The sequence below is a fragment of the Prionailurus bengalensis genome, chromosome A2 (genome assembly GCF_016509475.1).
Source record: "Prionailurus bengalensis isolate Pbe53 chromosome A2, Fcat_Pben_1.1_paternal_pri, whole genome shotgun sequence".
In the NCBI taxonomy this organism is placed as follows: domain Eukaryota; kingdom Metazoa; phylum Chordata; class Mammalia; order Carnivora; family Felidae; genus Prionailurus; species Prionailurus bengalensis.
The window spans coordinates 165942499-165960192 of NC_057348.1; positions in this window are offsets into that span (position 1 = coordinate 165942499).

The window sequence follows — 17694 nt, forward strand, 5'->3', positions numbered from 1 at the left end:
GGCTCCACGCTGAGTGTGGAAACTGAGATTCTGTCCCCCACCCATCTCTCTCTCTCTAGAGAGATGGGGGGGGGGGGCGGGTAGAGAAATCTGTGGAAGTAGGAATATTTTAAATAAACAAACACACTGCATAAGTCGTCATACGACTTTCACTCTCCAAAATAGCATCAAGAGCCTAGAGCTGGTGGTTACACAACAGTTATGCCGCGTCCCAGGGCACGACACTCCTGAAACCGTCTAAGACAGTGGCCCCCGCACAGACCCCCAACTGGCCAGGCGAGGACGGGGATCGTCAGCAACAAAATCAAGCTGTAATAATGTTCTATGAACATGATTTCTTATCGTCGGTCTTACGTATTGAACACCAGGCAAGCACGTGACAAACACAGTCACGAAACGTTGCGTCACTCCACACCAAGAGTTGAAAATTGAGGCTGACACCATAAACAAGCACCCGGGAACTTCTCAGTGTTCCCAAGTAGAGGGCGAGTGGTTGAATGTGCCAGTAACTGGATGTCCGTTCCCAGGTTACTGCAAGGTACTGCCGGGTCTGTGGCCAACATCGCCGGGGTCATGCGAGGAATGCACGGTCTTGGGCCCCACCCCAGACCCAGGCATCAGAATCTGCACTGTAGCGGGATCCCCTGGGAATCTGCGTTCACGTTAAAGCTTGACAGGGAAGGCATTAGATAGGACTTGATAGATATTTGGTGAAAATCTTGTATTTCCTACTCTTTTGCCTTTTCAATGCCACAAGAAAGCAACTGCTGTCAAAAGATGTATATTATCCACAACGGCAATATGAAGCAATTATTAAATGCTTTCTGTATGCATGGCATCGGAGTAGGTTTTTTTTTTTTTTTTTTTTTTGAGAGGACCTCATTTTATCCCTCCTATGTAGACTGATTGAAATTAACATAACTGGCCGCATGTTCACGCCTGGGAAGGAAATCGTGAAACGTTTCTGGAAGAAGCCTTCACCAAATTTCTTTATATTAAAGGGGATTTGAAACGGAGGAGCCAGCAGAAAGGGAGATTTAAAAAAAAAAAATTTTTTTTTAACATTTATTTATTTTTGAGACAGAGAGAGACAAAGCATGAACGGGGGGAGGGCCAGAGAGAGAGGGAGACACAGAATCGGAAGCAGGCTCCAGGCTCTGAGCCGTCAGCCCAGAGCCCGATGCGGGGCTCGAACTCACGGACCGTGAGATCGTGACCTGAGCGAAGTCGGACGCTCAACCGACTGAGCCACCCAGGCGCCCCAGGGAGATTTTGAAGGTACAAGTGAAAAAGAGGGTACTGGAGGAATGAGGTGTCTCAAGGAGAGAGAGAGAGTTTCCACAGCCCCCACCCCAACTCTCAAGTGCGGAGAAACGCCGAGTGGGGAAGTAGGAAAAAAGACGCAAGTAGAGTCAACTACTGCGGTTAATTCGGCAGAGGCGGGGGCGGGACAGGTGGGCGCAGTGGGAGTCCCCCGCCCCCCTCACCCCCCCCCCCCCGCAGTGGGGGCTGAGCTGCCCTGAGAGCAGGAGTCTGGAGAAGACCCTTGACAGAGAGGTGCTTCCGGAAGATTCAAATCTGCTCCGCGTTGCAAGGACTCAAACCAGTCCTGCCTTCTCTGCCTGGAGGGGCTGTGCCCTCTCACGGGAAGCCCATCTACCATATTTCTCCTCGAGACAACTGTCCTCTCCCTCTGCTGCATCATGAACAGCTTTCCTAGAAGCTGGCCTATTGTTCTCATGCCTCTGATGCCTCTATTCTGACGCCATTGGCTGGTACTCGCTGGGTTTTGTGTTAGGCGTAACTTCTACAATGGGAACCGTATCCTCACGCCTTGCTAATGCATCAAAGGCGTGTGTATGCCTGGCTTCAGAACAAAATCTGTTACCTGTGTTTATTTACAAACCTGCATGTTCACAGTGGAAAGAAAAATTATCGAGGTCAAAAGTGATTCTCAAAAGTGCGATCGCTGCCCTCCAATTTTGTTTGCCTGAATACCTTTAATGCGTCAGACCATCAACCCTCTTGTACACTTGTGAGTGTTCATTTGGGGCGCCTGGGTGGCTCAGTCGGTCAAGCATCCGACTTCGGGCTCAGGTCATGATCTTGCCGTTCGTGGGTTCGATCCCCGTGTCAGGTTCTGTGCTGACAGCTCAGAGCCTGGAGTGGAGCCTGCTTCGGATTCTGTGTCTCCTTCTCTACCCCTCCCCTGCTCACTCTCTCTCTCTGTCTCTCTCAAAAATAAATAAACATTAAAAAAATTTTTTTTTAAAAGAGTGTTCATTTAAAAAAATCAGTAAAAAACCTCTTTTCCATTATTTTCAAGTTCTTATGATATTAAAATTAACAAATTTCCCTGGGATTTTTTTGTTAATAGTAATAAATCCACCATGGAGGAGTACAAAAATTATTACCCCAAAAATGCAAAAACACTAATTCAAAGGGGTACATGCACCCCAATTCTTATAGCAGCATTGTTTACAAGAGCAAAACTATAGAAACAGCCCGAGTGTCCATTGACTCATGAATGGATTAAGAAGATGTGGTATAGGGGTGCCTGGGTGGCTCAGTCGGTTAAGCATCCAACACTTGATTTCAGCTCAGGTCATGACCTCACAATTCGTGGTATCGGGCCCCACTTTGGGCTCTGTGTTGAGCATGGAGGCTACTTGGGATTCTCTCTCTTCCCTCTCTCTCTGCTCCTCCCCTGCTTGTACTCTCTCTCTCTCTCTCTCAAAATAAATAAATAAACTTAAAAAAAATAAAGAATTAAAAAATTAAAAATAAAATGGAATGCTAAAAATCAAGCAACTCTAAAGACAAGAAAGGAAGAAGAGAGGAACAATACCAGCTAAAAAAAAATTAAGAAAAACAAACACAAGGCAAATAGCAAAATGATAGATCACAAGTTGTATCAATAATTACAATAAATATAGAGGATTAAACTCCCCAAAGAAAAGGCAGAGACCTGCAGAGTGGATTTTAAAAAGGGAGACCCAATGATAAGCTGGGTACAAAAGATGTGTTTTAAATGTGAACACAGATAGGCTGGAAACAAAAAGGTGGAGAAGGCCCAGACACGATGGGTAAGGCCACAGTCCCTGTGCTGACATCATCTCAAAGATGCGGAGGGAGCAGAGAATCACCAGAAAAAGGGGAACATTTCATAATAATAAGAGTCTATTTATCATCAAGCTGTAACAATCATAAAGGCATATGCACCTAATAACAGAGCTTCAAAATACACACGGCAGGGCTCAGGACAGAAGACACTTTTCTCGACTCACACCACACACCCTGCAGTTGGCATGCAAACACACAGCCCCTGCACACATCCTGTACTTAATTGCCCCAAATCAGGAGAAAAACCAGAGATCCTGAGCAGATCAGGCAAACTCAGAAAATCAGAGGAAGCTTTCCATCTCACTCTGTTCTCACCAGATGCAAAACCTTGCAGGGATCTTAGCCATGCACATTTGGTTGCAAAACATTTTATTGTTTTTTGCTGCTGAGTGGGTCACCTGAGTAAACTGACACTGAGCCCAGGCATAGCCCAGGTCACTCTGAAGGCAGTCCTGTCTCCTTTAGAGGTCGGGGTCATCTGCGGTGAGGTCACAGGGCACCCACGCACCCAAATACCTAGTGGCTCTGTTTTCAGTGGGTGTGGCCCTGAGTGTGGGGAAGGGGGAGGCTAATCTCTTTTCTCAACTCTTAATATGTAGAAATTTTACATCCCAATACCTTGCAGCAAGAAGGAAATTAGTCCAATACTTAATAATAATTAATAAATTACAATTCATGAAATTCTACTTATTGCAAAAAGGGAAAAGAATTCCATTAGCTAGATACAATTGTTTGTCATACCGCAAAATTGCATACAGAGCAACAGAAGCTAAATCTTGCACTGATGAAACACAGCTATCCCGTTCATTGATGAACTTTATACACTGTTTTGTCTTCAAAGTGCCAGTAAATATTTCAGATTATAACCAATTTAAGGGTTTCTTGTTCAACCACAGATTTAAGCTCAGCTCTGATTTAAAACAAAAAAAAAATAGGGAAACAGGAAATGATTGTGAATGAAAAGCAGAACAGGAGCCATGTGACCCATGAGGCACAGAGGACGAACTTCAAAAGACAGTGCTGAAGTTTCTCCTAAGGCGAAAGAAGAAAGATGTGCGTACGTATTTAGCTACGAAGGTATTTGTTGAAGCTTTGTTTCTGATGATGAAAAATAGGAGGCTATCTGTGAGTGTCCACTGATAGGATAGGCTAAGAAATTTGTCACGCGCACGCGCACACACACACACACACACACACACACCCCATGTAGCCAGTAACCATCGCGGTGGCCAAATGTTTCTTACCCCAGGTTGATGTTTACCCTGGATTATCGAACCGTCGGGGGCAAGAGGAAAGTGACAAAGCAACAAAGTATTAGGTACAGTACAATCCTAATGATACTTGTCCACAGGCTGACAAGTGTAATTACACGAGTAAAAGATCTGGTCGTGTGCACATACCATGATCACCTCCGAGTCTGGGAACCATAGGTCATTTTTATTTTCTTGTTTTTGCTTCTTCTGACTTGCCTACGTGACCTTCTTGTTACAGTTGGGTCTGCCTAAGATCCCTGCTTTCAACCAAGCGGTACTCTGAAAGGTTGAATTGTGTCCCCCAGAGGATGTGTTCAAGTCCTAACCCCCGGGACCCGTGAACGCGACCTTCTCTGGAAATAGGGTTGTTGCAGGTGGAATTAATAAAGATGAGGTCCTGGGGCATGCGGGTGGGTCCGTCGGTGGAGTGTCCGACTCTTGATAACGGCTCAGGTCGCAACCTCATGGTTCGTGAGTTCCAGCCCCAGGTCGGGCTCTGCGCTGACAGCACAAAGCCTGTTGGGATTCTCTCTTCCTCTCCCTCCCTCTCTCTCTGCCCTCCCTCTGCTCACGTGCTCTCTCTCCCTTAAAATAAATGAATAGTGGGGTGGCTCAGTCGGTTGAGCTTCCGACTTCGGCTCAGGCCACGATCACATGGTCTGTAAGTTCGAGCGCCACGTCGGGCTCTGTGCTGACAGCTCGGAGCCTGGAGCCTGCTTCCGATTCTGTGGGTCCCTCTCTCTCTGCCCCTCCCCCGTCCATGCTCTGTCTCTCTCTGTCTCAAAAATAAACATTAAAAAAAAAAAAAACTAAAATAAATAAATAAATAAATAAATAAATAAATAATAAACCTAAAAAGAAACAAAATAAATATGAGGTCCTGCTGGAGTGGGACCCGTGTGTTATGACAAGAGGGGAGAAACATGGAAGGAACACACCAGACGGGAGACGGGCATGTGACGACCGGGACAGAGACTGGAGGGAGGGGGCTGTGAGAGGTGGCTGGCCAGAACCCAGACAGGCAAGGACGGATTCTCCACTAGAAGTCTTTGGAGCTAGTGTGGCCCCACTGGTACCTTGATTTCTATCAGTTCCACTCTCCACAATCCCATTGTACCTACTAATACCAGCGCAGTAACAAGACAAATGCGGCTTTTATCAGGCCCAGAGTTTTCCCAATATCCGTGGATGGCTCAGATTCAGTGCGTCCTAAGCCCCTCACTCACGGTGACGGCCCCTAGGGATACTCAATGCAGTGGCCACGTCGCCCGGCTCTCCAGGGAAGCCCGCACTCCCACGGCAGCGGCAACGCCACTAGGCCCTGGGGACATTTTCAGAACCTTCGGTGTCTTTCCGATAACCTCGTGAATGGCCACCGGGCTTGCTGTCCTCAGAAATTTCTGGAAGCTTCTTGCTGGGAGAAGCACAAGAGGAGGTAACAGTGATTCCACCAGGCCCGAGTGGGAGATCGAACTCCCCCGGATTGTTAAGGAAAGACTTGGTGAGGACTACTTAGGGAGGAGGCCAGGGGGAAGGGAACAAACCAGGCACAGCCGGGTGTCTACAGACGAACCAAGGGGAAGGTCATGCCCACCGTGGGGTCGATGCAGCTGGGAGGGGGGCTGGAGGGGCCTCCGGAGGGCAAGCCCTCCTCCCCAAAGCAGTCTCCCACAGTGGGCACAGGACACGCAGCGGCCAGGCGGTGGCCGGGCAGGGCAGAGATGGGTCCGGGGGGCAGAGGATGACGATGACCCCAGAGGAATCTTTCTGAAAGAGCCCAACCTAGCGGACGACCCGAGGGAGCCGCGGAAACCCCAGGTCATCCAAGAACGTTCTTGTCACGCAGCCCGCGCCTTTTAGCAACTGTGACTATTCAGCGTGCAGAGATAAGTGACACTACAAGTCAAGTGTGGGGAGCGCGTGGGGGAAAGGACAGTGAATATTCAGAAAAGACACTTGAAAGAGAGAAAGAAGCCTGACAAAGGCCTTCTGTCATCTCTGACGCTGCTGCGGTCCCCGGCTGCGGAGGACACGGACGGCATGGCACCAGGCGACAGGCCCCTCTTCCTCCCGGGTCTCTCTCTTCTCTGCTTTGGCTCGCCAGCCCGGGGCCGCGGGACACAGGCCCGACGTGACCACGCGCACACGGGAGAACCAGGCCACGGTCATTTCTACGTCTTTCCCTCTTTCCTCTCACAGTTTTTTTGTTTGTTTGTTTTTTAATTTTTTTATTTAGTGTTTATTTATTTGAGAGAGAGAGAGAGAGTGACAGAGCATGAGCAGGGGAGGGGCAGAGAGAGAGGGAAACACAGAATCCGAAGCACGCAGCTCCAGGCTCCGAGCCATCAGCACAGAGCCCGAAGCGGGGCTCGAACCCACAGACCGTGAGATCGTGACCTGAGCCGAAGTCGGATGCCCAACCGACTGAGCCACCCAGGCACCCCTCTCTCACAGTTTTTAGTTGGGGCAAAATCCACAAAACATGCAATTTACCACCTTAACCGTTGTAAGGACGCCATTGTGCGGTTATCTGTACACTCAGTTGCTGTATAGCCACCGCCACCGCCCATCTCCAGAACTTTCCGTCATCCTGGATTGTAACTCTGTCCCCGTTCAACACTAACCCCCCTCCCCCTCCCCCCCCACCCCCAGTGCCCACCCTTCTGCTTTCCGTCCCTGTGAACTCGGCACCTCTAGGGACCTGTGATGGAGTGACGTGCACAGTGCTAGTGTCTCTGAGACTGGCTTCTGTCGTGCACAGTGCCCTCGAAGTCCACCCACGCTGTCCCGGTGGACGCGCTTCGTTCTCGTTTGCGGCCGAGCGATACCGCTCTGCGTGCACACGCCACAATCTCTGCCCGTCAGCCGTCTCTGAGGGGTTCCAGGCACCTGTGCCTTCAGGCAACTGCCGGGTCTGGGATCCCAGCCCTCTGCCCTCTCTCTGCTGCCATCACGCACTTTGTCCCTTAGGGTCCTGTCCCGGGTCCCTCCACCCCACCCCAAGCCTGGTTGCCAAACAGCAGTGGTTTCCTCTCCCTCCCTGTCTCCTGTCAACCTTGAACAAGGGCACACAACGAATGCCCCTTTTTCGTCTCAAAGGTTTTGTTGCCAACAACCGCAGGGAAGCTGACAAGGGATAAAAACCAACAAACCAGGGGAAGTGACAAACATCCCCCAGTCCTGCAGGAACCACTGGCCCCGGCCTACAGCCCTCGGCTCCCTTCCGAAGGTCTTTCCAGCCAGGTCCAGCCAGGGCTTTCCACCTTCTGTTCTGAGAACTGGCTTCTCTGTCCCCACCCCCATCTCCTGGGCTCAGCCAAGTACAAGACACGATAAGCTGCTTGATAAGCTGTTTCTCCCTGACAGGTCCCGGGCCTGAAGGGCCACGCAGGGGGGACGTGGGCTCTGTGCTCGGTCAGACTCTCCAGGCCACAGGGCCCATCCCAGCGGGGCTCAGCCCTTGCCAGCAAGGCACCCTTCGTCCCGGGGACTGAAGGGACAGAAGGCACGGCCACCCACCACTCTCCACCCCAGAACCCCCAGATCAAAGCCCCCTCCCATCCTACCAACTCAAGCCACCGTCACTCTGTGGCCCGCTTCCCCGCCGAAGCCCAGAGCTGGCCTAGAGGCCATCTTAACAGAGATACGGCTTACGCTCTATGTAATTCTAACAACATCTTTACAATTCTCTATGAGGAAGGGGAAGTGACCATGAAAATATTTTCTTGCATGCACAGCCTTGTTGTCTATCAGGGAGAAGTATGAAAAAAAAACAAAACAAAAAAACTAGGGCGCCCGGGTGCCTCAGTCGGTTGAACGTCCGACTCTTAATTTCAGCTCAGGTCTAGATCCCAGGGTCATGGGCTGGGGTCCCACACTGGGCTCCGTGCTGAGCACAGAGCCTGCTTGGGATATTCGCTCTCTCTCTTTCTCTCTCTTTCTCTTTGCCCTTCTCCCTTGCTCTCTCTCTCTCAAAATAAAATAAAATAAAATAAGACAAAAGAAAACAGCTTGAGCTTAAACGTGAACCCCTCATGTGTATTAGGGGTAAACAGAACCGCTATATAGGAGTCTGAAAACAAGGTGACTCAGACGGGAGCTGAGCCCTGTCTCCCCCAGCCACCTGGAGGTGAGTGGGTTGACTTCCCGGGTCACCCCAGGGCCCTACGGCCCTGTATCATCTTGCCCGCATAGTAGAAGCTGGCTCACTTCTCTACGTTTCCAGCTGCAGGAACAAAGAGAATCCAGGAAACCGGTTTGTGTTTAGAGACACGGGCCGGGAGTTGCCCGTGGCACGTCCGTGCACATCCTATCAGCCCAAGCTCAGGCATGGGACCACACCTTGCTGGAAGGGAGCCTGAGAGCTGCGGTCTCTACCTGGTGGCCAGGCAGCCAGCCAAGGTTCAGGCGCTCTGTTAGGTTTCTCTGCCTTACGCGTGTTACGACATACACAAGATATCAGCACAGCGATGCCCGGGTAATTCATAAACACACCGATATACTTGGGCGTGCGAGCTAAGATCGGCTCAGCCAAAAGGAACACACGACCGAACAAGGTCTGGAGACACGAACCCACAGGATAAAGGCCAAGCTTCTCAGCCTGTCCCTCCCGCAGGACGTGGCCCAGCTCATCTCTCCCAGATTCCCCAGGCGCGCTCCCAGCACGCGCAGCCCTGCCCGCAAAGTTCTGGCACGTCGCACCACTGTGCATTATTCCATCTGCCTCCTGCCGTGTTTCCGCTTCTCCTCAGCACAGACTCGTCCTTCCAGACCCAGTGCAAACATCCCACCTCCTGAGGAGCTTTTTCTCATCGTTGCACCTCTGTTCCCTAGCATTCTGCGTTAAACTCCGCGAGAAAGCCTGCCGCGGTGCCTGGAAACTCTGTCCTCCCCTCGGGCACGGGGAGCAACAGCCTCTACCCTTCTGTTCACATTCCAACCCCAGAGCCTGTGTCACCTTCCACGGCAACGGGCCTTTGCACATGTCATTAAGGATCTTGGAGGTCTCGAGACCGGGCGATCGTCCGGTGGGTCCTATGTGGGTGCGAGGGTCCCGAGACGTGACTGAGGCTGGGGGAGGAGAGTCAGACAAGGAGACGTAAGGCGGGAGGCAGAGGCTGGACTGACACTTGGAAGGGGCGGAGAGCCAAGAACAGTAGGTGGTCTCCAGAAATGGGAAAGGCAGGGAAATGGATTCTCCCGTGGAGCCTCCGGAAGGAGCCGCACGCGGGGACACCTTGATTTCCACTCACTGACACCCATTTCCCGCGTCCGACCTCCAGAACGCTAAGATAACACATCTGTTATTTGAAGCCACTAAGTTGGGGACAACCTGCCACCGCGGCCCCTGGGAAAGTCACACCGTGCCGTTCTCTCCTGGGGGTTCCTCCAGGTCACGTGCAGGGGCTGAGCCCCCAGTGTGCCCAGCACGGCATATACAGCAGAGGCCCCGAGAGGGGTTGTGAATGACAGCGGTGGGGGGCGGGGGAAGGGGAGGGGGCTGGAGGTGGAGGGGCAGGTAGAGGGGTCGGGGGAGCAGCCTCTCGCGACTCGGAAGGACCTGGATTTGAACCCCGCTCTGCCACTCAACAGTGCGCAGTAGCTCTGAGCAAGTTTCATTCGGGACCCCGTTGCTTCACTTGACGTCCCCGATGACGGTCTGGCAGGTGTGTGCGAGGACTAAACAACAGAGGTGATATCGGGCATTTGCATTTTGGACGGTAACCAAGGAAAACAGAAAACAGGGCCGTGAGGCACGACGGATGAGCTCGCGAGCTTGCACACGCCTCGCACACGCCCCGCACACGCCTCCGTCCCCGCCACCCGGCTGTGCTTCCTCCTCCGGACCGTCCCCCGCGGGAATCCCACCCGCGCCAGCCCGCTCCCCCCGGGACCCCTGCCCTATAGCCACCCCCCACCCCTAGTGCCTCCCCTCCTGCCAGCCCCCTGCAGCTGGGAAAGCCCCGCACGGAGGGAGGGGACTCAGCAGAGAGCTCCAACCCCTCCCAGGCCCGCCGGCCAGGACGGAGCCCACAGTCAAGGTGTGGGCACGCTCGCGCCTCCGCAGCCTCTGGGGGCAGGACTGTCCTTGCCCCTCCTGCTCCTGGCAGCCCTCGGCCTCCCCGGGGCTGGGAGCCGCATCCCTGTGACCTCCACCTCTGCGGCTTCGTGGCCTTCTCCCGTGTCTCCTCTGTGGCTCCCCTCTCCTTCTAAGGACATCGGGCCTGTTGGATTAAGAGCCAAACCTACTCCAGTAGGTCCGAGATGAGCTCATCTTGACCAGTCACCTGCACAACGACCAAATTTCCAAACAAGGGTGTATTCTGTGGTCCCAGAAGGGACAGGATGCGGGGGGACGCTAGCCAGCCCGGCACGCCGGTGTGCCACGGGTGTGCCACGGCCTTGTTCCGCCCTCCCGGGCAACTGCCTTCGCTCCCCAGGACCTCAGGCCCCAGCCACACGGCCCACCTTCACATGGCAGGTGTGCCACTGGCTTAAGCAACTTCGTCCTCCACAAACATGACCCATCCAAACCCCGGCCGCTCTGCGCCTCGGCCTCGCCGGCCCCAGTGACTCACTCCACACCACCGCAGCCACCCAATCCTGGGGCCACGGCACAGACGTTGTCATCGTCTGCAGCTGCTGTCTCCCTCTGAAACCATGCATTCATAAAGCTTCCCGTGGCCTCTTCCACACCAGGTGTCACCTCCAGTAACAAATTTGTGACTGCTTGGTTTCCATCAGTGGGCGGAACGATGACCCCGCCGGGGTGGAGCCGACCTCCAGGAGAGGCGGCCCCCCACCTTCCCTGCTGCACTCCCCACCCCCCCCACCCACCCCCCCCCCAGCCCTGCTTGGGCCCCAGGGCCCCTTTCAACCACCAGTCAGGGGCCGGGACTTCCTTGCCACTTTGTCCCAGAAGAGGCCAGTTCTAGATGCCTCAGAGGGCGGGCCTTCTCTTCCCCGCCGGCCCAGGGTGTGGCTCACAATAGTCACACCGCCCCGAGGCCCCTGCGGGATCCCGGCAGAAACCTCAGCCAGGCCGTCCACACTGAAACCCAGACTGCAGTCTCTTCGAACCAGCCCCTCCCTCCCTTGAACCACTCCTCCTCCTCCTCCTCCTCCTCCTCCTCCTCCTCCTCCTCGGGCAAAAACCGGAACTGCCTGAGGGCGACGCCCTGCAGCCCACCCAGGACTCCAGTCTTTTCTACCCTACAGGTGGCCTCTGGGTAATTACAGGAAATGCCTACCCAGCCTCCGCAGGACTCTTCCCCCACGTCCTTCCCCTTTATCCGTCTCTGCTGGAACCTTCCAGCAGCATTTAAATTTGCTCCCGTCTTCCCCATTTTTGAAACAGAAGAAAGCTGCCTCCGCCTCACGTTCTTGTGCGGCTCCCAGCCTCTCGCCGTCTTGTCTACACTTGCTGCGTCACCTTCCTGGGCTCCAGCTCTCCTCGGGGTTCCCAGCGGCCCCGCATCGCCGCACACTTCCGTGGGGCAGTGAGGAGCGGCCTGCCTTCTTTGCCACGGCCGGCCCTCCTTCCTGGAGCTCACGCCCCCGGACTTCTGGAGGCCCTATCTTCTTCCCGCCCCTTTGGACCTCCCACCCCCACACGCTTTGCCGCCTCTTTTCCTCCTCTCCCTTCCCAGGGCTGTCGGAGGCTCATCTGGTTTCTCATCCTACACACTCTGCCTTGGTCCCTCGTCCAATGGCTTCGGCCGCCCTACGGATGGTCTCTGATGGATGCGCCCATAACCTGCCGCAGCCAAGAAGGTGGTCTGGGAAGGACGGAAGCATCCTTCTCTATCCTTCGAGGTCTTGCCCCTGGAGTAATAATTAAATTTATGTGAGACAGATCGACAGGACAGAAAACCAGCGTTTTATCACGTGCTCGCGGTGGCCCGCGAATGAAATTGAGACCCAGAGAAATGACCGAGGCGGGCAGTTTTTCCGCTTTTGAGACAAAGAGACGACGGACCCGTGAGGAATTGACGAGACCAGAAAAGCTTAACTTTGGGAGCTTCCGGTGGTAGTGAGGGATCCTAAACAGACTTGGGCTGGGGAGTAAATTAGTAGAAAGTAACAAGGGTTGTCTATACAGCCTTCTCGGCCCTAAATCTCCCATCGCTGGTCGTAAGGGTGCCTCTTCACCTCCTGGGACAGGGAGGGCACCTTTCACATGGGAGATTTGTTTCCCGCTTGCGGGGGAACAGAGGAGGGTCTGAGTAGCCTTCCCGCACAGGCAGGGGCACCGGGGCGCGGAGTATTAGAACAAGGAGAGCAGAGGGGTGAACAACGCTGGAGCAAACCTGGGCCCGCTGGAGACAGGAGCAGAGAGCGAACAGCCACACTTCTTCCCCCACAGGACCGGTCCCGCAGAGCAGAGGACGCCCGTGTGGCCCCTGCATGTGTGTACTCGCTTCTTTCCCCCACTCTTGAGGGGGTGACACTCACCAATAAAGTCTTAGCGTGCAAGCCAAGATGTTCCTCGACATCCAAGAACACGGTCCTGCTCTCGGAATCGGGACCGAACCCCTTCACACCCCCTGGGATAATGAGACTCAAACAGGCGAGTAGTGACAGGTGTTGATAAAGGATGTGCAGAACGGGGTGGGGTGCCCGGTGGCTCAGGCGGTGAAGCGTCCAGCTTCGGCTCGGCTCATGATCTCACGGTCTATGAGTTCGAGCCCCGCGTCGGGCTCTGTGTTGACGGCTCAGAGCCTGGAGCCTGCTTCACATTGTCTGTCTCCCCTTCTCTCTGCTCCTCCCCTGCTCGCGTTCTGTCTCTCAAAAAATAAAATAAAATGTTAAAAAAAAATTTTTTTTTAATAAATAAATAAAATGAATAGAAAGGATGTGCAGAAATCAGAACCCTCATACTCTGGCGGGAATGTGAACTGGGCAGCTGCTTTGGAAAAGAGTCTAGCAGTTCCGCTAATGATTAAAGACAGAGTCACCACTGGACGCAGCACCTGCACTGCGGGCAGCCTCACCTGGGAGAAGGGAAGCGTGCCCCCCCGCCCCCCACAGAGACGGTCACGCCCATGGTCGCAGGGGCATTGTTCATCAGAGCCTCAAAGTGAAAACAACGCAATTATCCATCAATTGGCAAATGGATAAACAAAACGGGCATTTCCTCATAACAGGATATTATTCGGCCATAAAAAGGAGTAAAGTACTAACACACGATACAGCATGGGTGAACCTTGAAACATTATGCTGAGTACAAGAAACCAGTCCCCCAAGACCACATGTTATATAATCCCATTCAAATAAACTTCCAGAACAGGAAAAGCTATAGATAGAGACGGAAAGTACATTACTGGTTGCCGAGGGCTGAGGAGAGGAGGCTGGGAGGTGGGGAGGAGGGGGGTAGCGGAGATGTGAGCTACAGCTTGAGTTTCTTTTCGGGTCGATGAAAATGTTCTAGAATTGACGGTGGTGATGGTCGCACAGATCCGTGAATATACTAAAAGCCTTCGAATTGTACACTTCACATGGGTACATTGCGTGGTTCGTGAATTATATCTTAATAAAGCTGTATAAAAATGATAACACAGTCTACACTGATTGACTCTGAAAGATACTCATTATCTCCAAAGTTCTGGTTCCATTATATGCGAAGTGTGATCTTATTCGTGTTTGTTTTTTTTTTTGAAACACACACACACACACACACACACAATTTATGCATAGAGAAAAAAATGTGGAAATACACACCCCCAAATGTTACATTATGTTTAGTCACTGGGATTATGAGGTTTTTAAATATATTCTTGCATGCTTTCTGAATGTTTTGCAGGGAGCATGTGATATTTTTCCATTAAAAATAATATACTTAGTCATCTACCCTATTTTTTAAGAGTATTTATTATAAATGGTTACTAATGTGTTTTTTTCTTTAAAGAAAAAGGCAGCAGATTGCTCACTGCATGACCTCTCAAATATCTGAGACACCATGTCCTCCCTTTCTTCCCATGAGTCTTCTGTGTCCAGAAGAGCTACAGAGGTCTTGTGTCCTGGGTCAGCGATTTGGGAAGAAGGCACTGTGCTACCTTTAGTCCATAAGCGACATAAGTGAGGAGTAAACTCTCCTCACATGATGGCACATCTACACGGATTACCCTCCGGGGATGCCGTTAAGAACCAAATGTTACCCTCCTGAACACATTTCCCTAAATACTTAAGTCAGAGTAACTGGGGCTAGGGAGAGCAGATCCCGTCATGGTTGAGACACAGCCCTCATTTATTAGAGAAAGGACAACAACAACTGTGATCCATCCGTGGCAGGGGCTGATTGAGTTGCAAATTCTCAAAATACTTGAATATGGTTTCCGATACCAAGGCTGTGGTTTCCAGGACTGCAAATTCACATTCCTCCGTTGCCGTTCCCCTAGACTAACTTCATTCGTGGGACCAGACTCCCATGATACATACCCTGGGGATGCAGCGACAAACCCTTTGTGGGATGGAGGCCACACCGACAGCCCTCAGCAGGGACCCAACAGAACGCAGCCCCCAAGCACCCTCCCACGTGGTCTGTGGGCCTCTGCGTGGCTCCGGGAGGCCCCCTGATTCACAAGGACCCAGTAGAGATGGGAGGGAACACAGAGTCAGAGGCTGGGCTGTGCTGACAGCGGCTCAGGTGGACAGAAAGGTGGGCCAAGTGAACAGACTTCATCAATAAGCTCGTGGGACGGAGAGTCCCTTTCCACACAGGAAGCCATAAAATACTTTCATAAAGTTTGTACCTGTCCGGAAGGAGGATGACAACTCAAAATGACACTGGGAAGGTCTGCACGGCCAGGCCGAGTGGCAAGAGGGAAAACGTAAAGAAAACCGAGGGCACCTTACACCCTGGAAGACAGATACACGGAGTTCTGTGCTGTAAGGAATCCGCATATACAGCAGCTCCGCTGGGAAGCAAAGAGCTGTCGCTTCTGCCTCTTGGGCCTTATAGACCCGAATAAGCCAGTTTCTGAAAGCTGGCGAGAAGCTCCGTGCGTTTACCGGCGTTTCCTATCAGAGTCCGTGACATGCCCACATTTCAGGGTCAAGACGGTGGGAGGGACACATCTCTGTGAGGTCCATGCGTTGAGTGTATCAGTGCTTCTCAAGGTGCCTGTGTGATGTGTAATGTGTTTCTGTCCTGTTTCTACCCAGCGCTTGAGGCTGATGGGGGTGGGGCGAGGAGGGGAGAGACGCGCAGGCTTCTGAGGACGGACTGAAGAAGGAGGCGACTATTCGGCGTCTGGTTGGATAGGCGTGCCCCCACTGATCATCTGACGTCCTGCCGGTGGGCAGCAGAGCAGCCTCTGCTTTTCTTGCTTTGACAAAGTCCCAAGGCTCCTACGACAGGACGCACTTACACAAGGCGCGCTGGAGAAAATGGCCAGGACCCAGATCACAGCGAGCTATGAGGTCAAAAGTGCTGCGAGCCTCCGGAAACCGAGTTTATAGTGGGGGCCCGGGCAGACGGAGAGAGGGTGAGAGCCTCCTGCCCTTCCCACGAGAAGACGTGACCACGGAACCCCCCCTCCCCGTTCCCACCCCCACTTTGTCTGGGTCATGCTCGAGAAATGTAAACAAGTCACATCCCTCACAAATGCCACGTCCAGATTGTGCACGACGGTTTGAAAGCCACTTTGTCATAACGCGTGATGATGACACTTCTTAAAAATGTATGCTCTCGCGGACGTAGATTAGGTTAAGAGGTCACAGCAGCATGGTATGTTGGACTGGGTGTGGGATACCTACACCACGACCAGGCTGTGTCTGGCCTGCAAGTGAACCGTGGCCGAAAACCCACTACTGGCGGGGGGGGGGGGGGGGGGGGGCAACAGTGACCAGCTAACCAGTGGCAAATGTCTTCCCCCAGCGCTCCTCAAAACTCTCCCAGGGCAACACCCCTTAAAGTCAAGGAGTGTGACCCCAGCACTGCAAGCACTGCTTTTCCTTGAAGTCTCCTGTTTAATCATGAAAAATGCATGCGAATCCTGCCTCCACCCCCCACCACCAAAACCAGGAACTTTGAGAAACATCAATATCTCAGGAGGCTGCTTCTGGTTTTTTGTTTTCTTGTTGTTGTTGTTGTTATTTGTTTTTTTTGTGTTTTTTAAAAAATTTTTTTTCCAACGTTTATTTATTTTTGGGACAGAGAGAGACAGAGCATGAACGGGGGAGGGGCAGAGAGAGAGGGAGACACAGAATCGGAAACAGGCTCCAGGCTCCGAGCCATCAGCCCAGAGCCTGACACCGGGCTCGAACTCACGGACCGCGAGATCGTGACCTGGCTGAAGTCGGACGCTTAACCGACTGCGCCACCCAGGCACCCCTTTTTTTTTTTAATTTTTTTTCAACGTTTATTTATTTTTGGGACAGAGAGAGACAGAGCATGAACGGGGGAGGGGCAGAGAGAGAGGGAGACACGGAATCGGAAACAGGCTGTTTTTGTTTTTTTTTTTTTAAGATTCTGGCAGATGGCCACAAGCCCCGATACTGGAGATGCCACACAGTGGAACCTCACACCGCCTGAGTCTGTGCGACGTCGTGGCCATCAGACTTGCTCTCAAGGTCCGAGTTCCTCCCAATCTCTGCTCCTCCGCGGACAGTGCCGCAGACCTGACTCTTCCCCTACGGTTGCTGAAGACCCCGCGAAACAACAGGACCTCGCTCAACAAGATGTGGGTTTTGTGGGGCCTGATGTGACACACGTTGGCCAGCAGGACACAAACACTCACGCACCAACGCGGTAAAGTAATCTACTCTTCAAGAGGAGAGTCAAGAGTTCAGATTTCCTTTTTTTCTTGAATGGTGGTGGCTAAGGAAAGACGAATGAGATTTTTACCATTTGCATTTTCGTAACAGACGTCACGTGGACCAGAGGTTTGAGGACCGCTCTGCCGCGGGGAAGCGGCGATGCACCTTCAACAGCACGCACGCCTGCGCGCGCGCACGCGCGCACACACACACACACACACACACACACACACACACAGCGGAGCAGCGCGCCTCCGAGCCCCGGGGCACTGCACGCACCAGTACACTCGCCGTAAACTAGCAGGTGTGGTGACCAGCCGGCGCCACGGAAGCCGGCCACACGACAGAGGTCGGAGCATCGTCAGGTGACTCGGCAGGTGCATAGCGATCACCTGTTGCCCGCCCAGTGGAGGGGCCAGGTCAGCAGGGGAAGCTCATCAGTGGGCCACGTCTACGTGACGATCGAGGGCCCAGGTTGTTCAACCGAGGGATGCCGCCCACCCGCTCCGGGCCAGCCCCGCTCTTCCCACCCAGGCCCGGCCGGCGAGTCCCCGAAGCC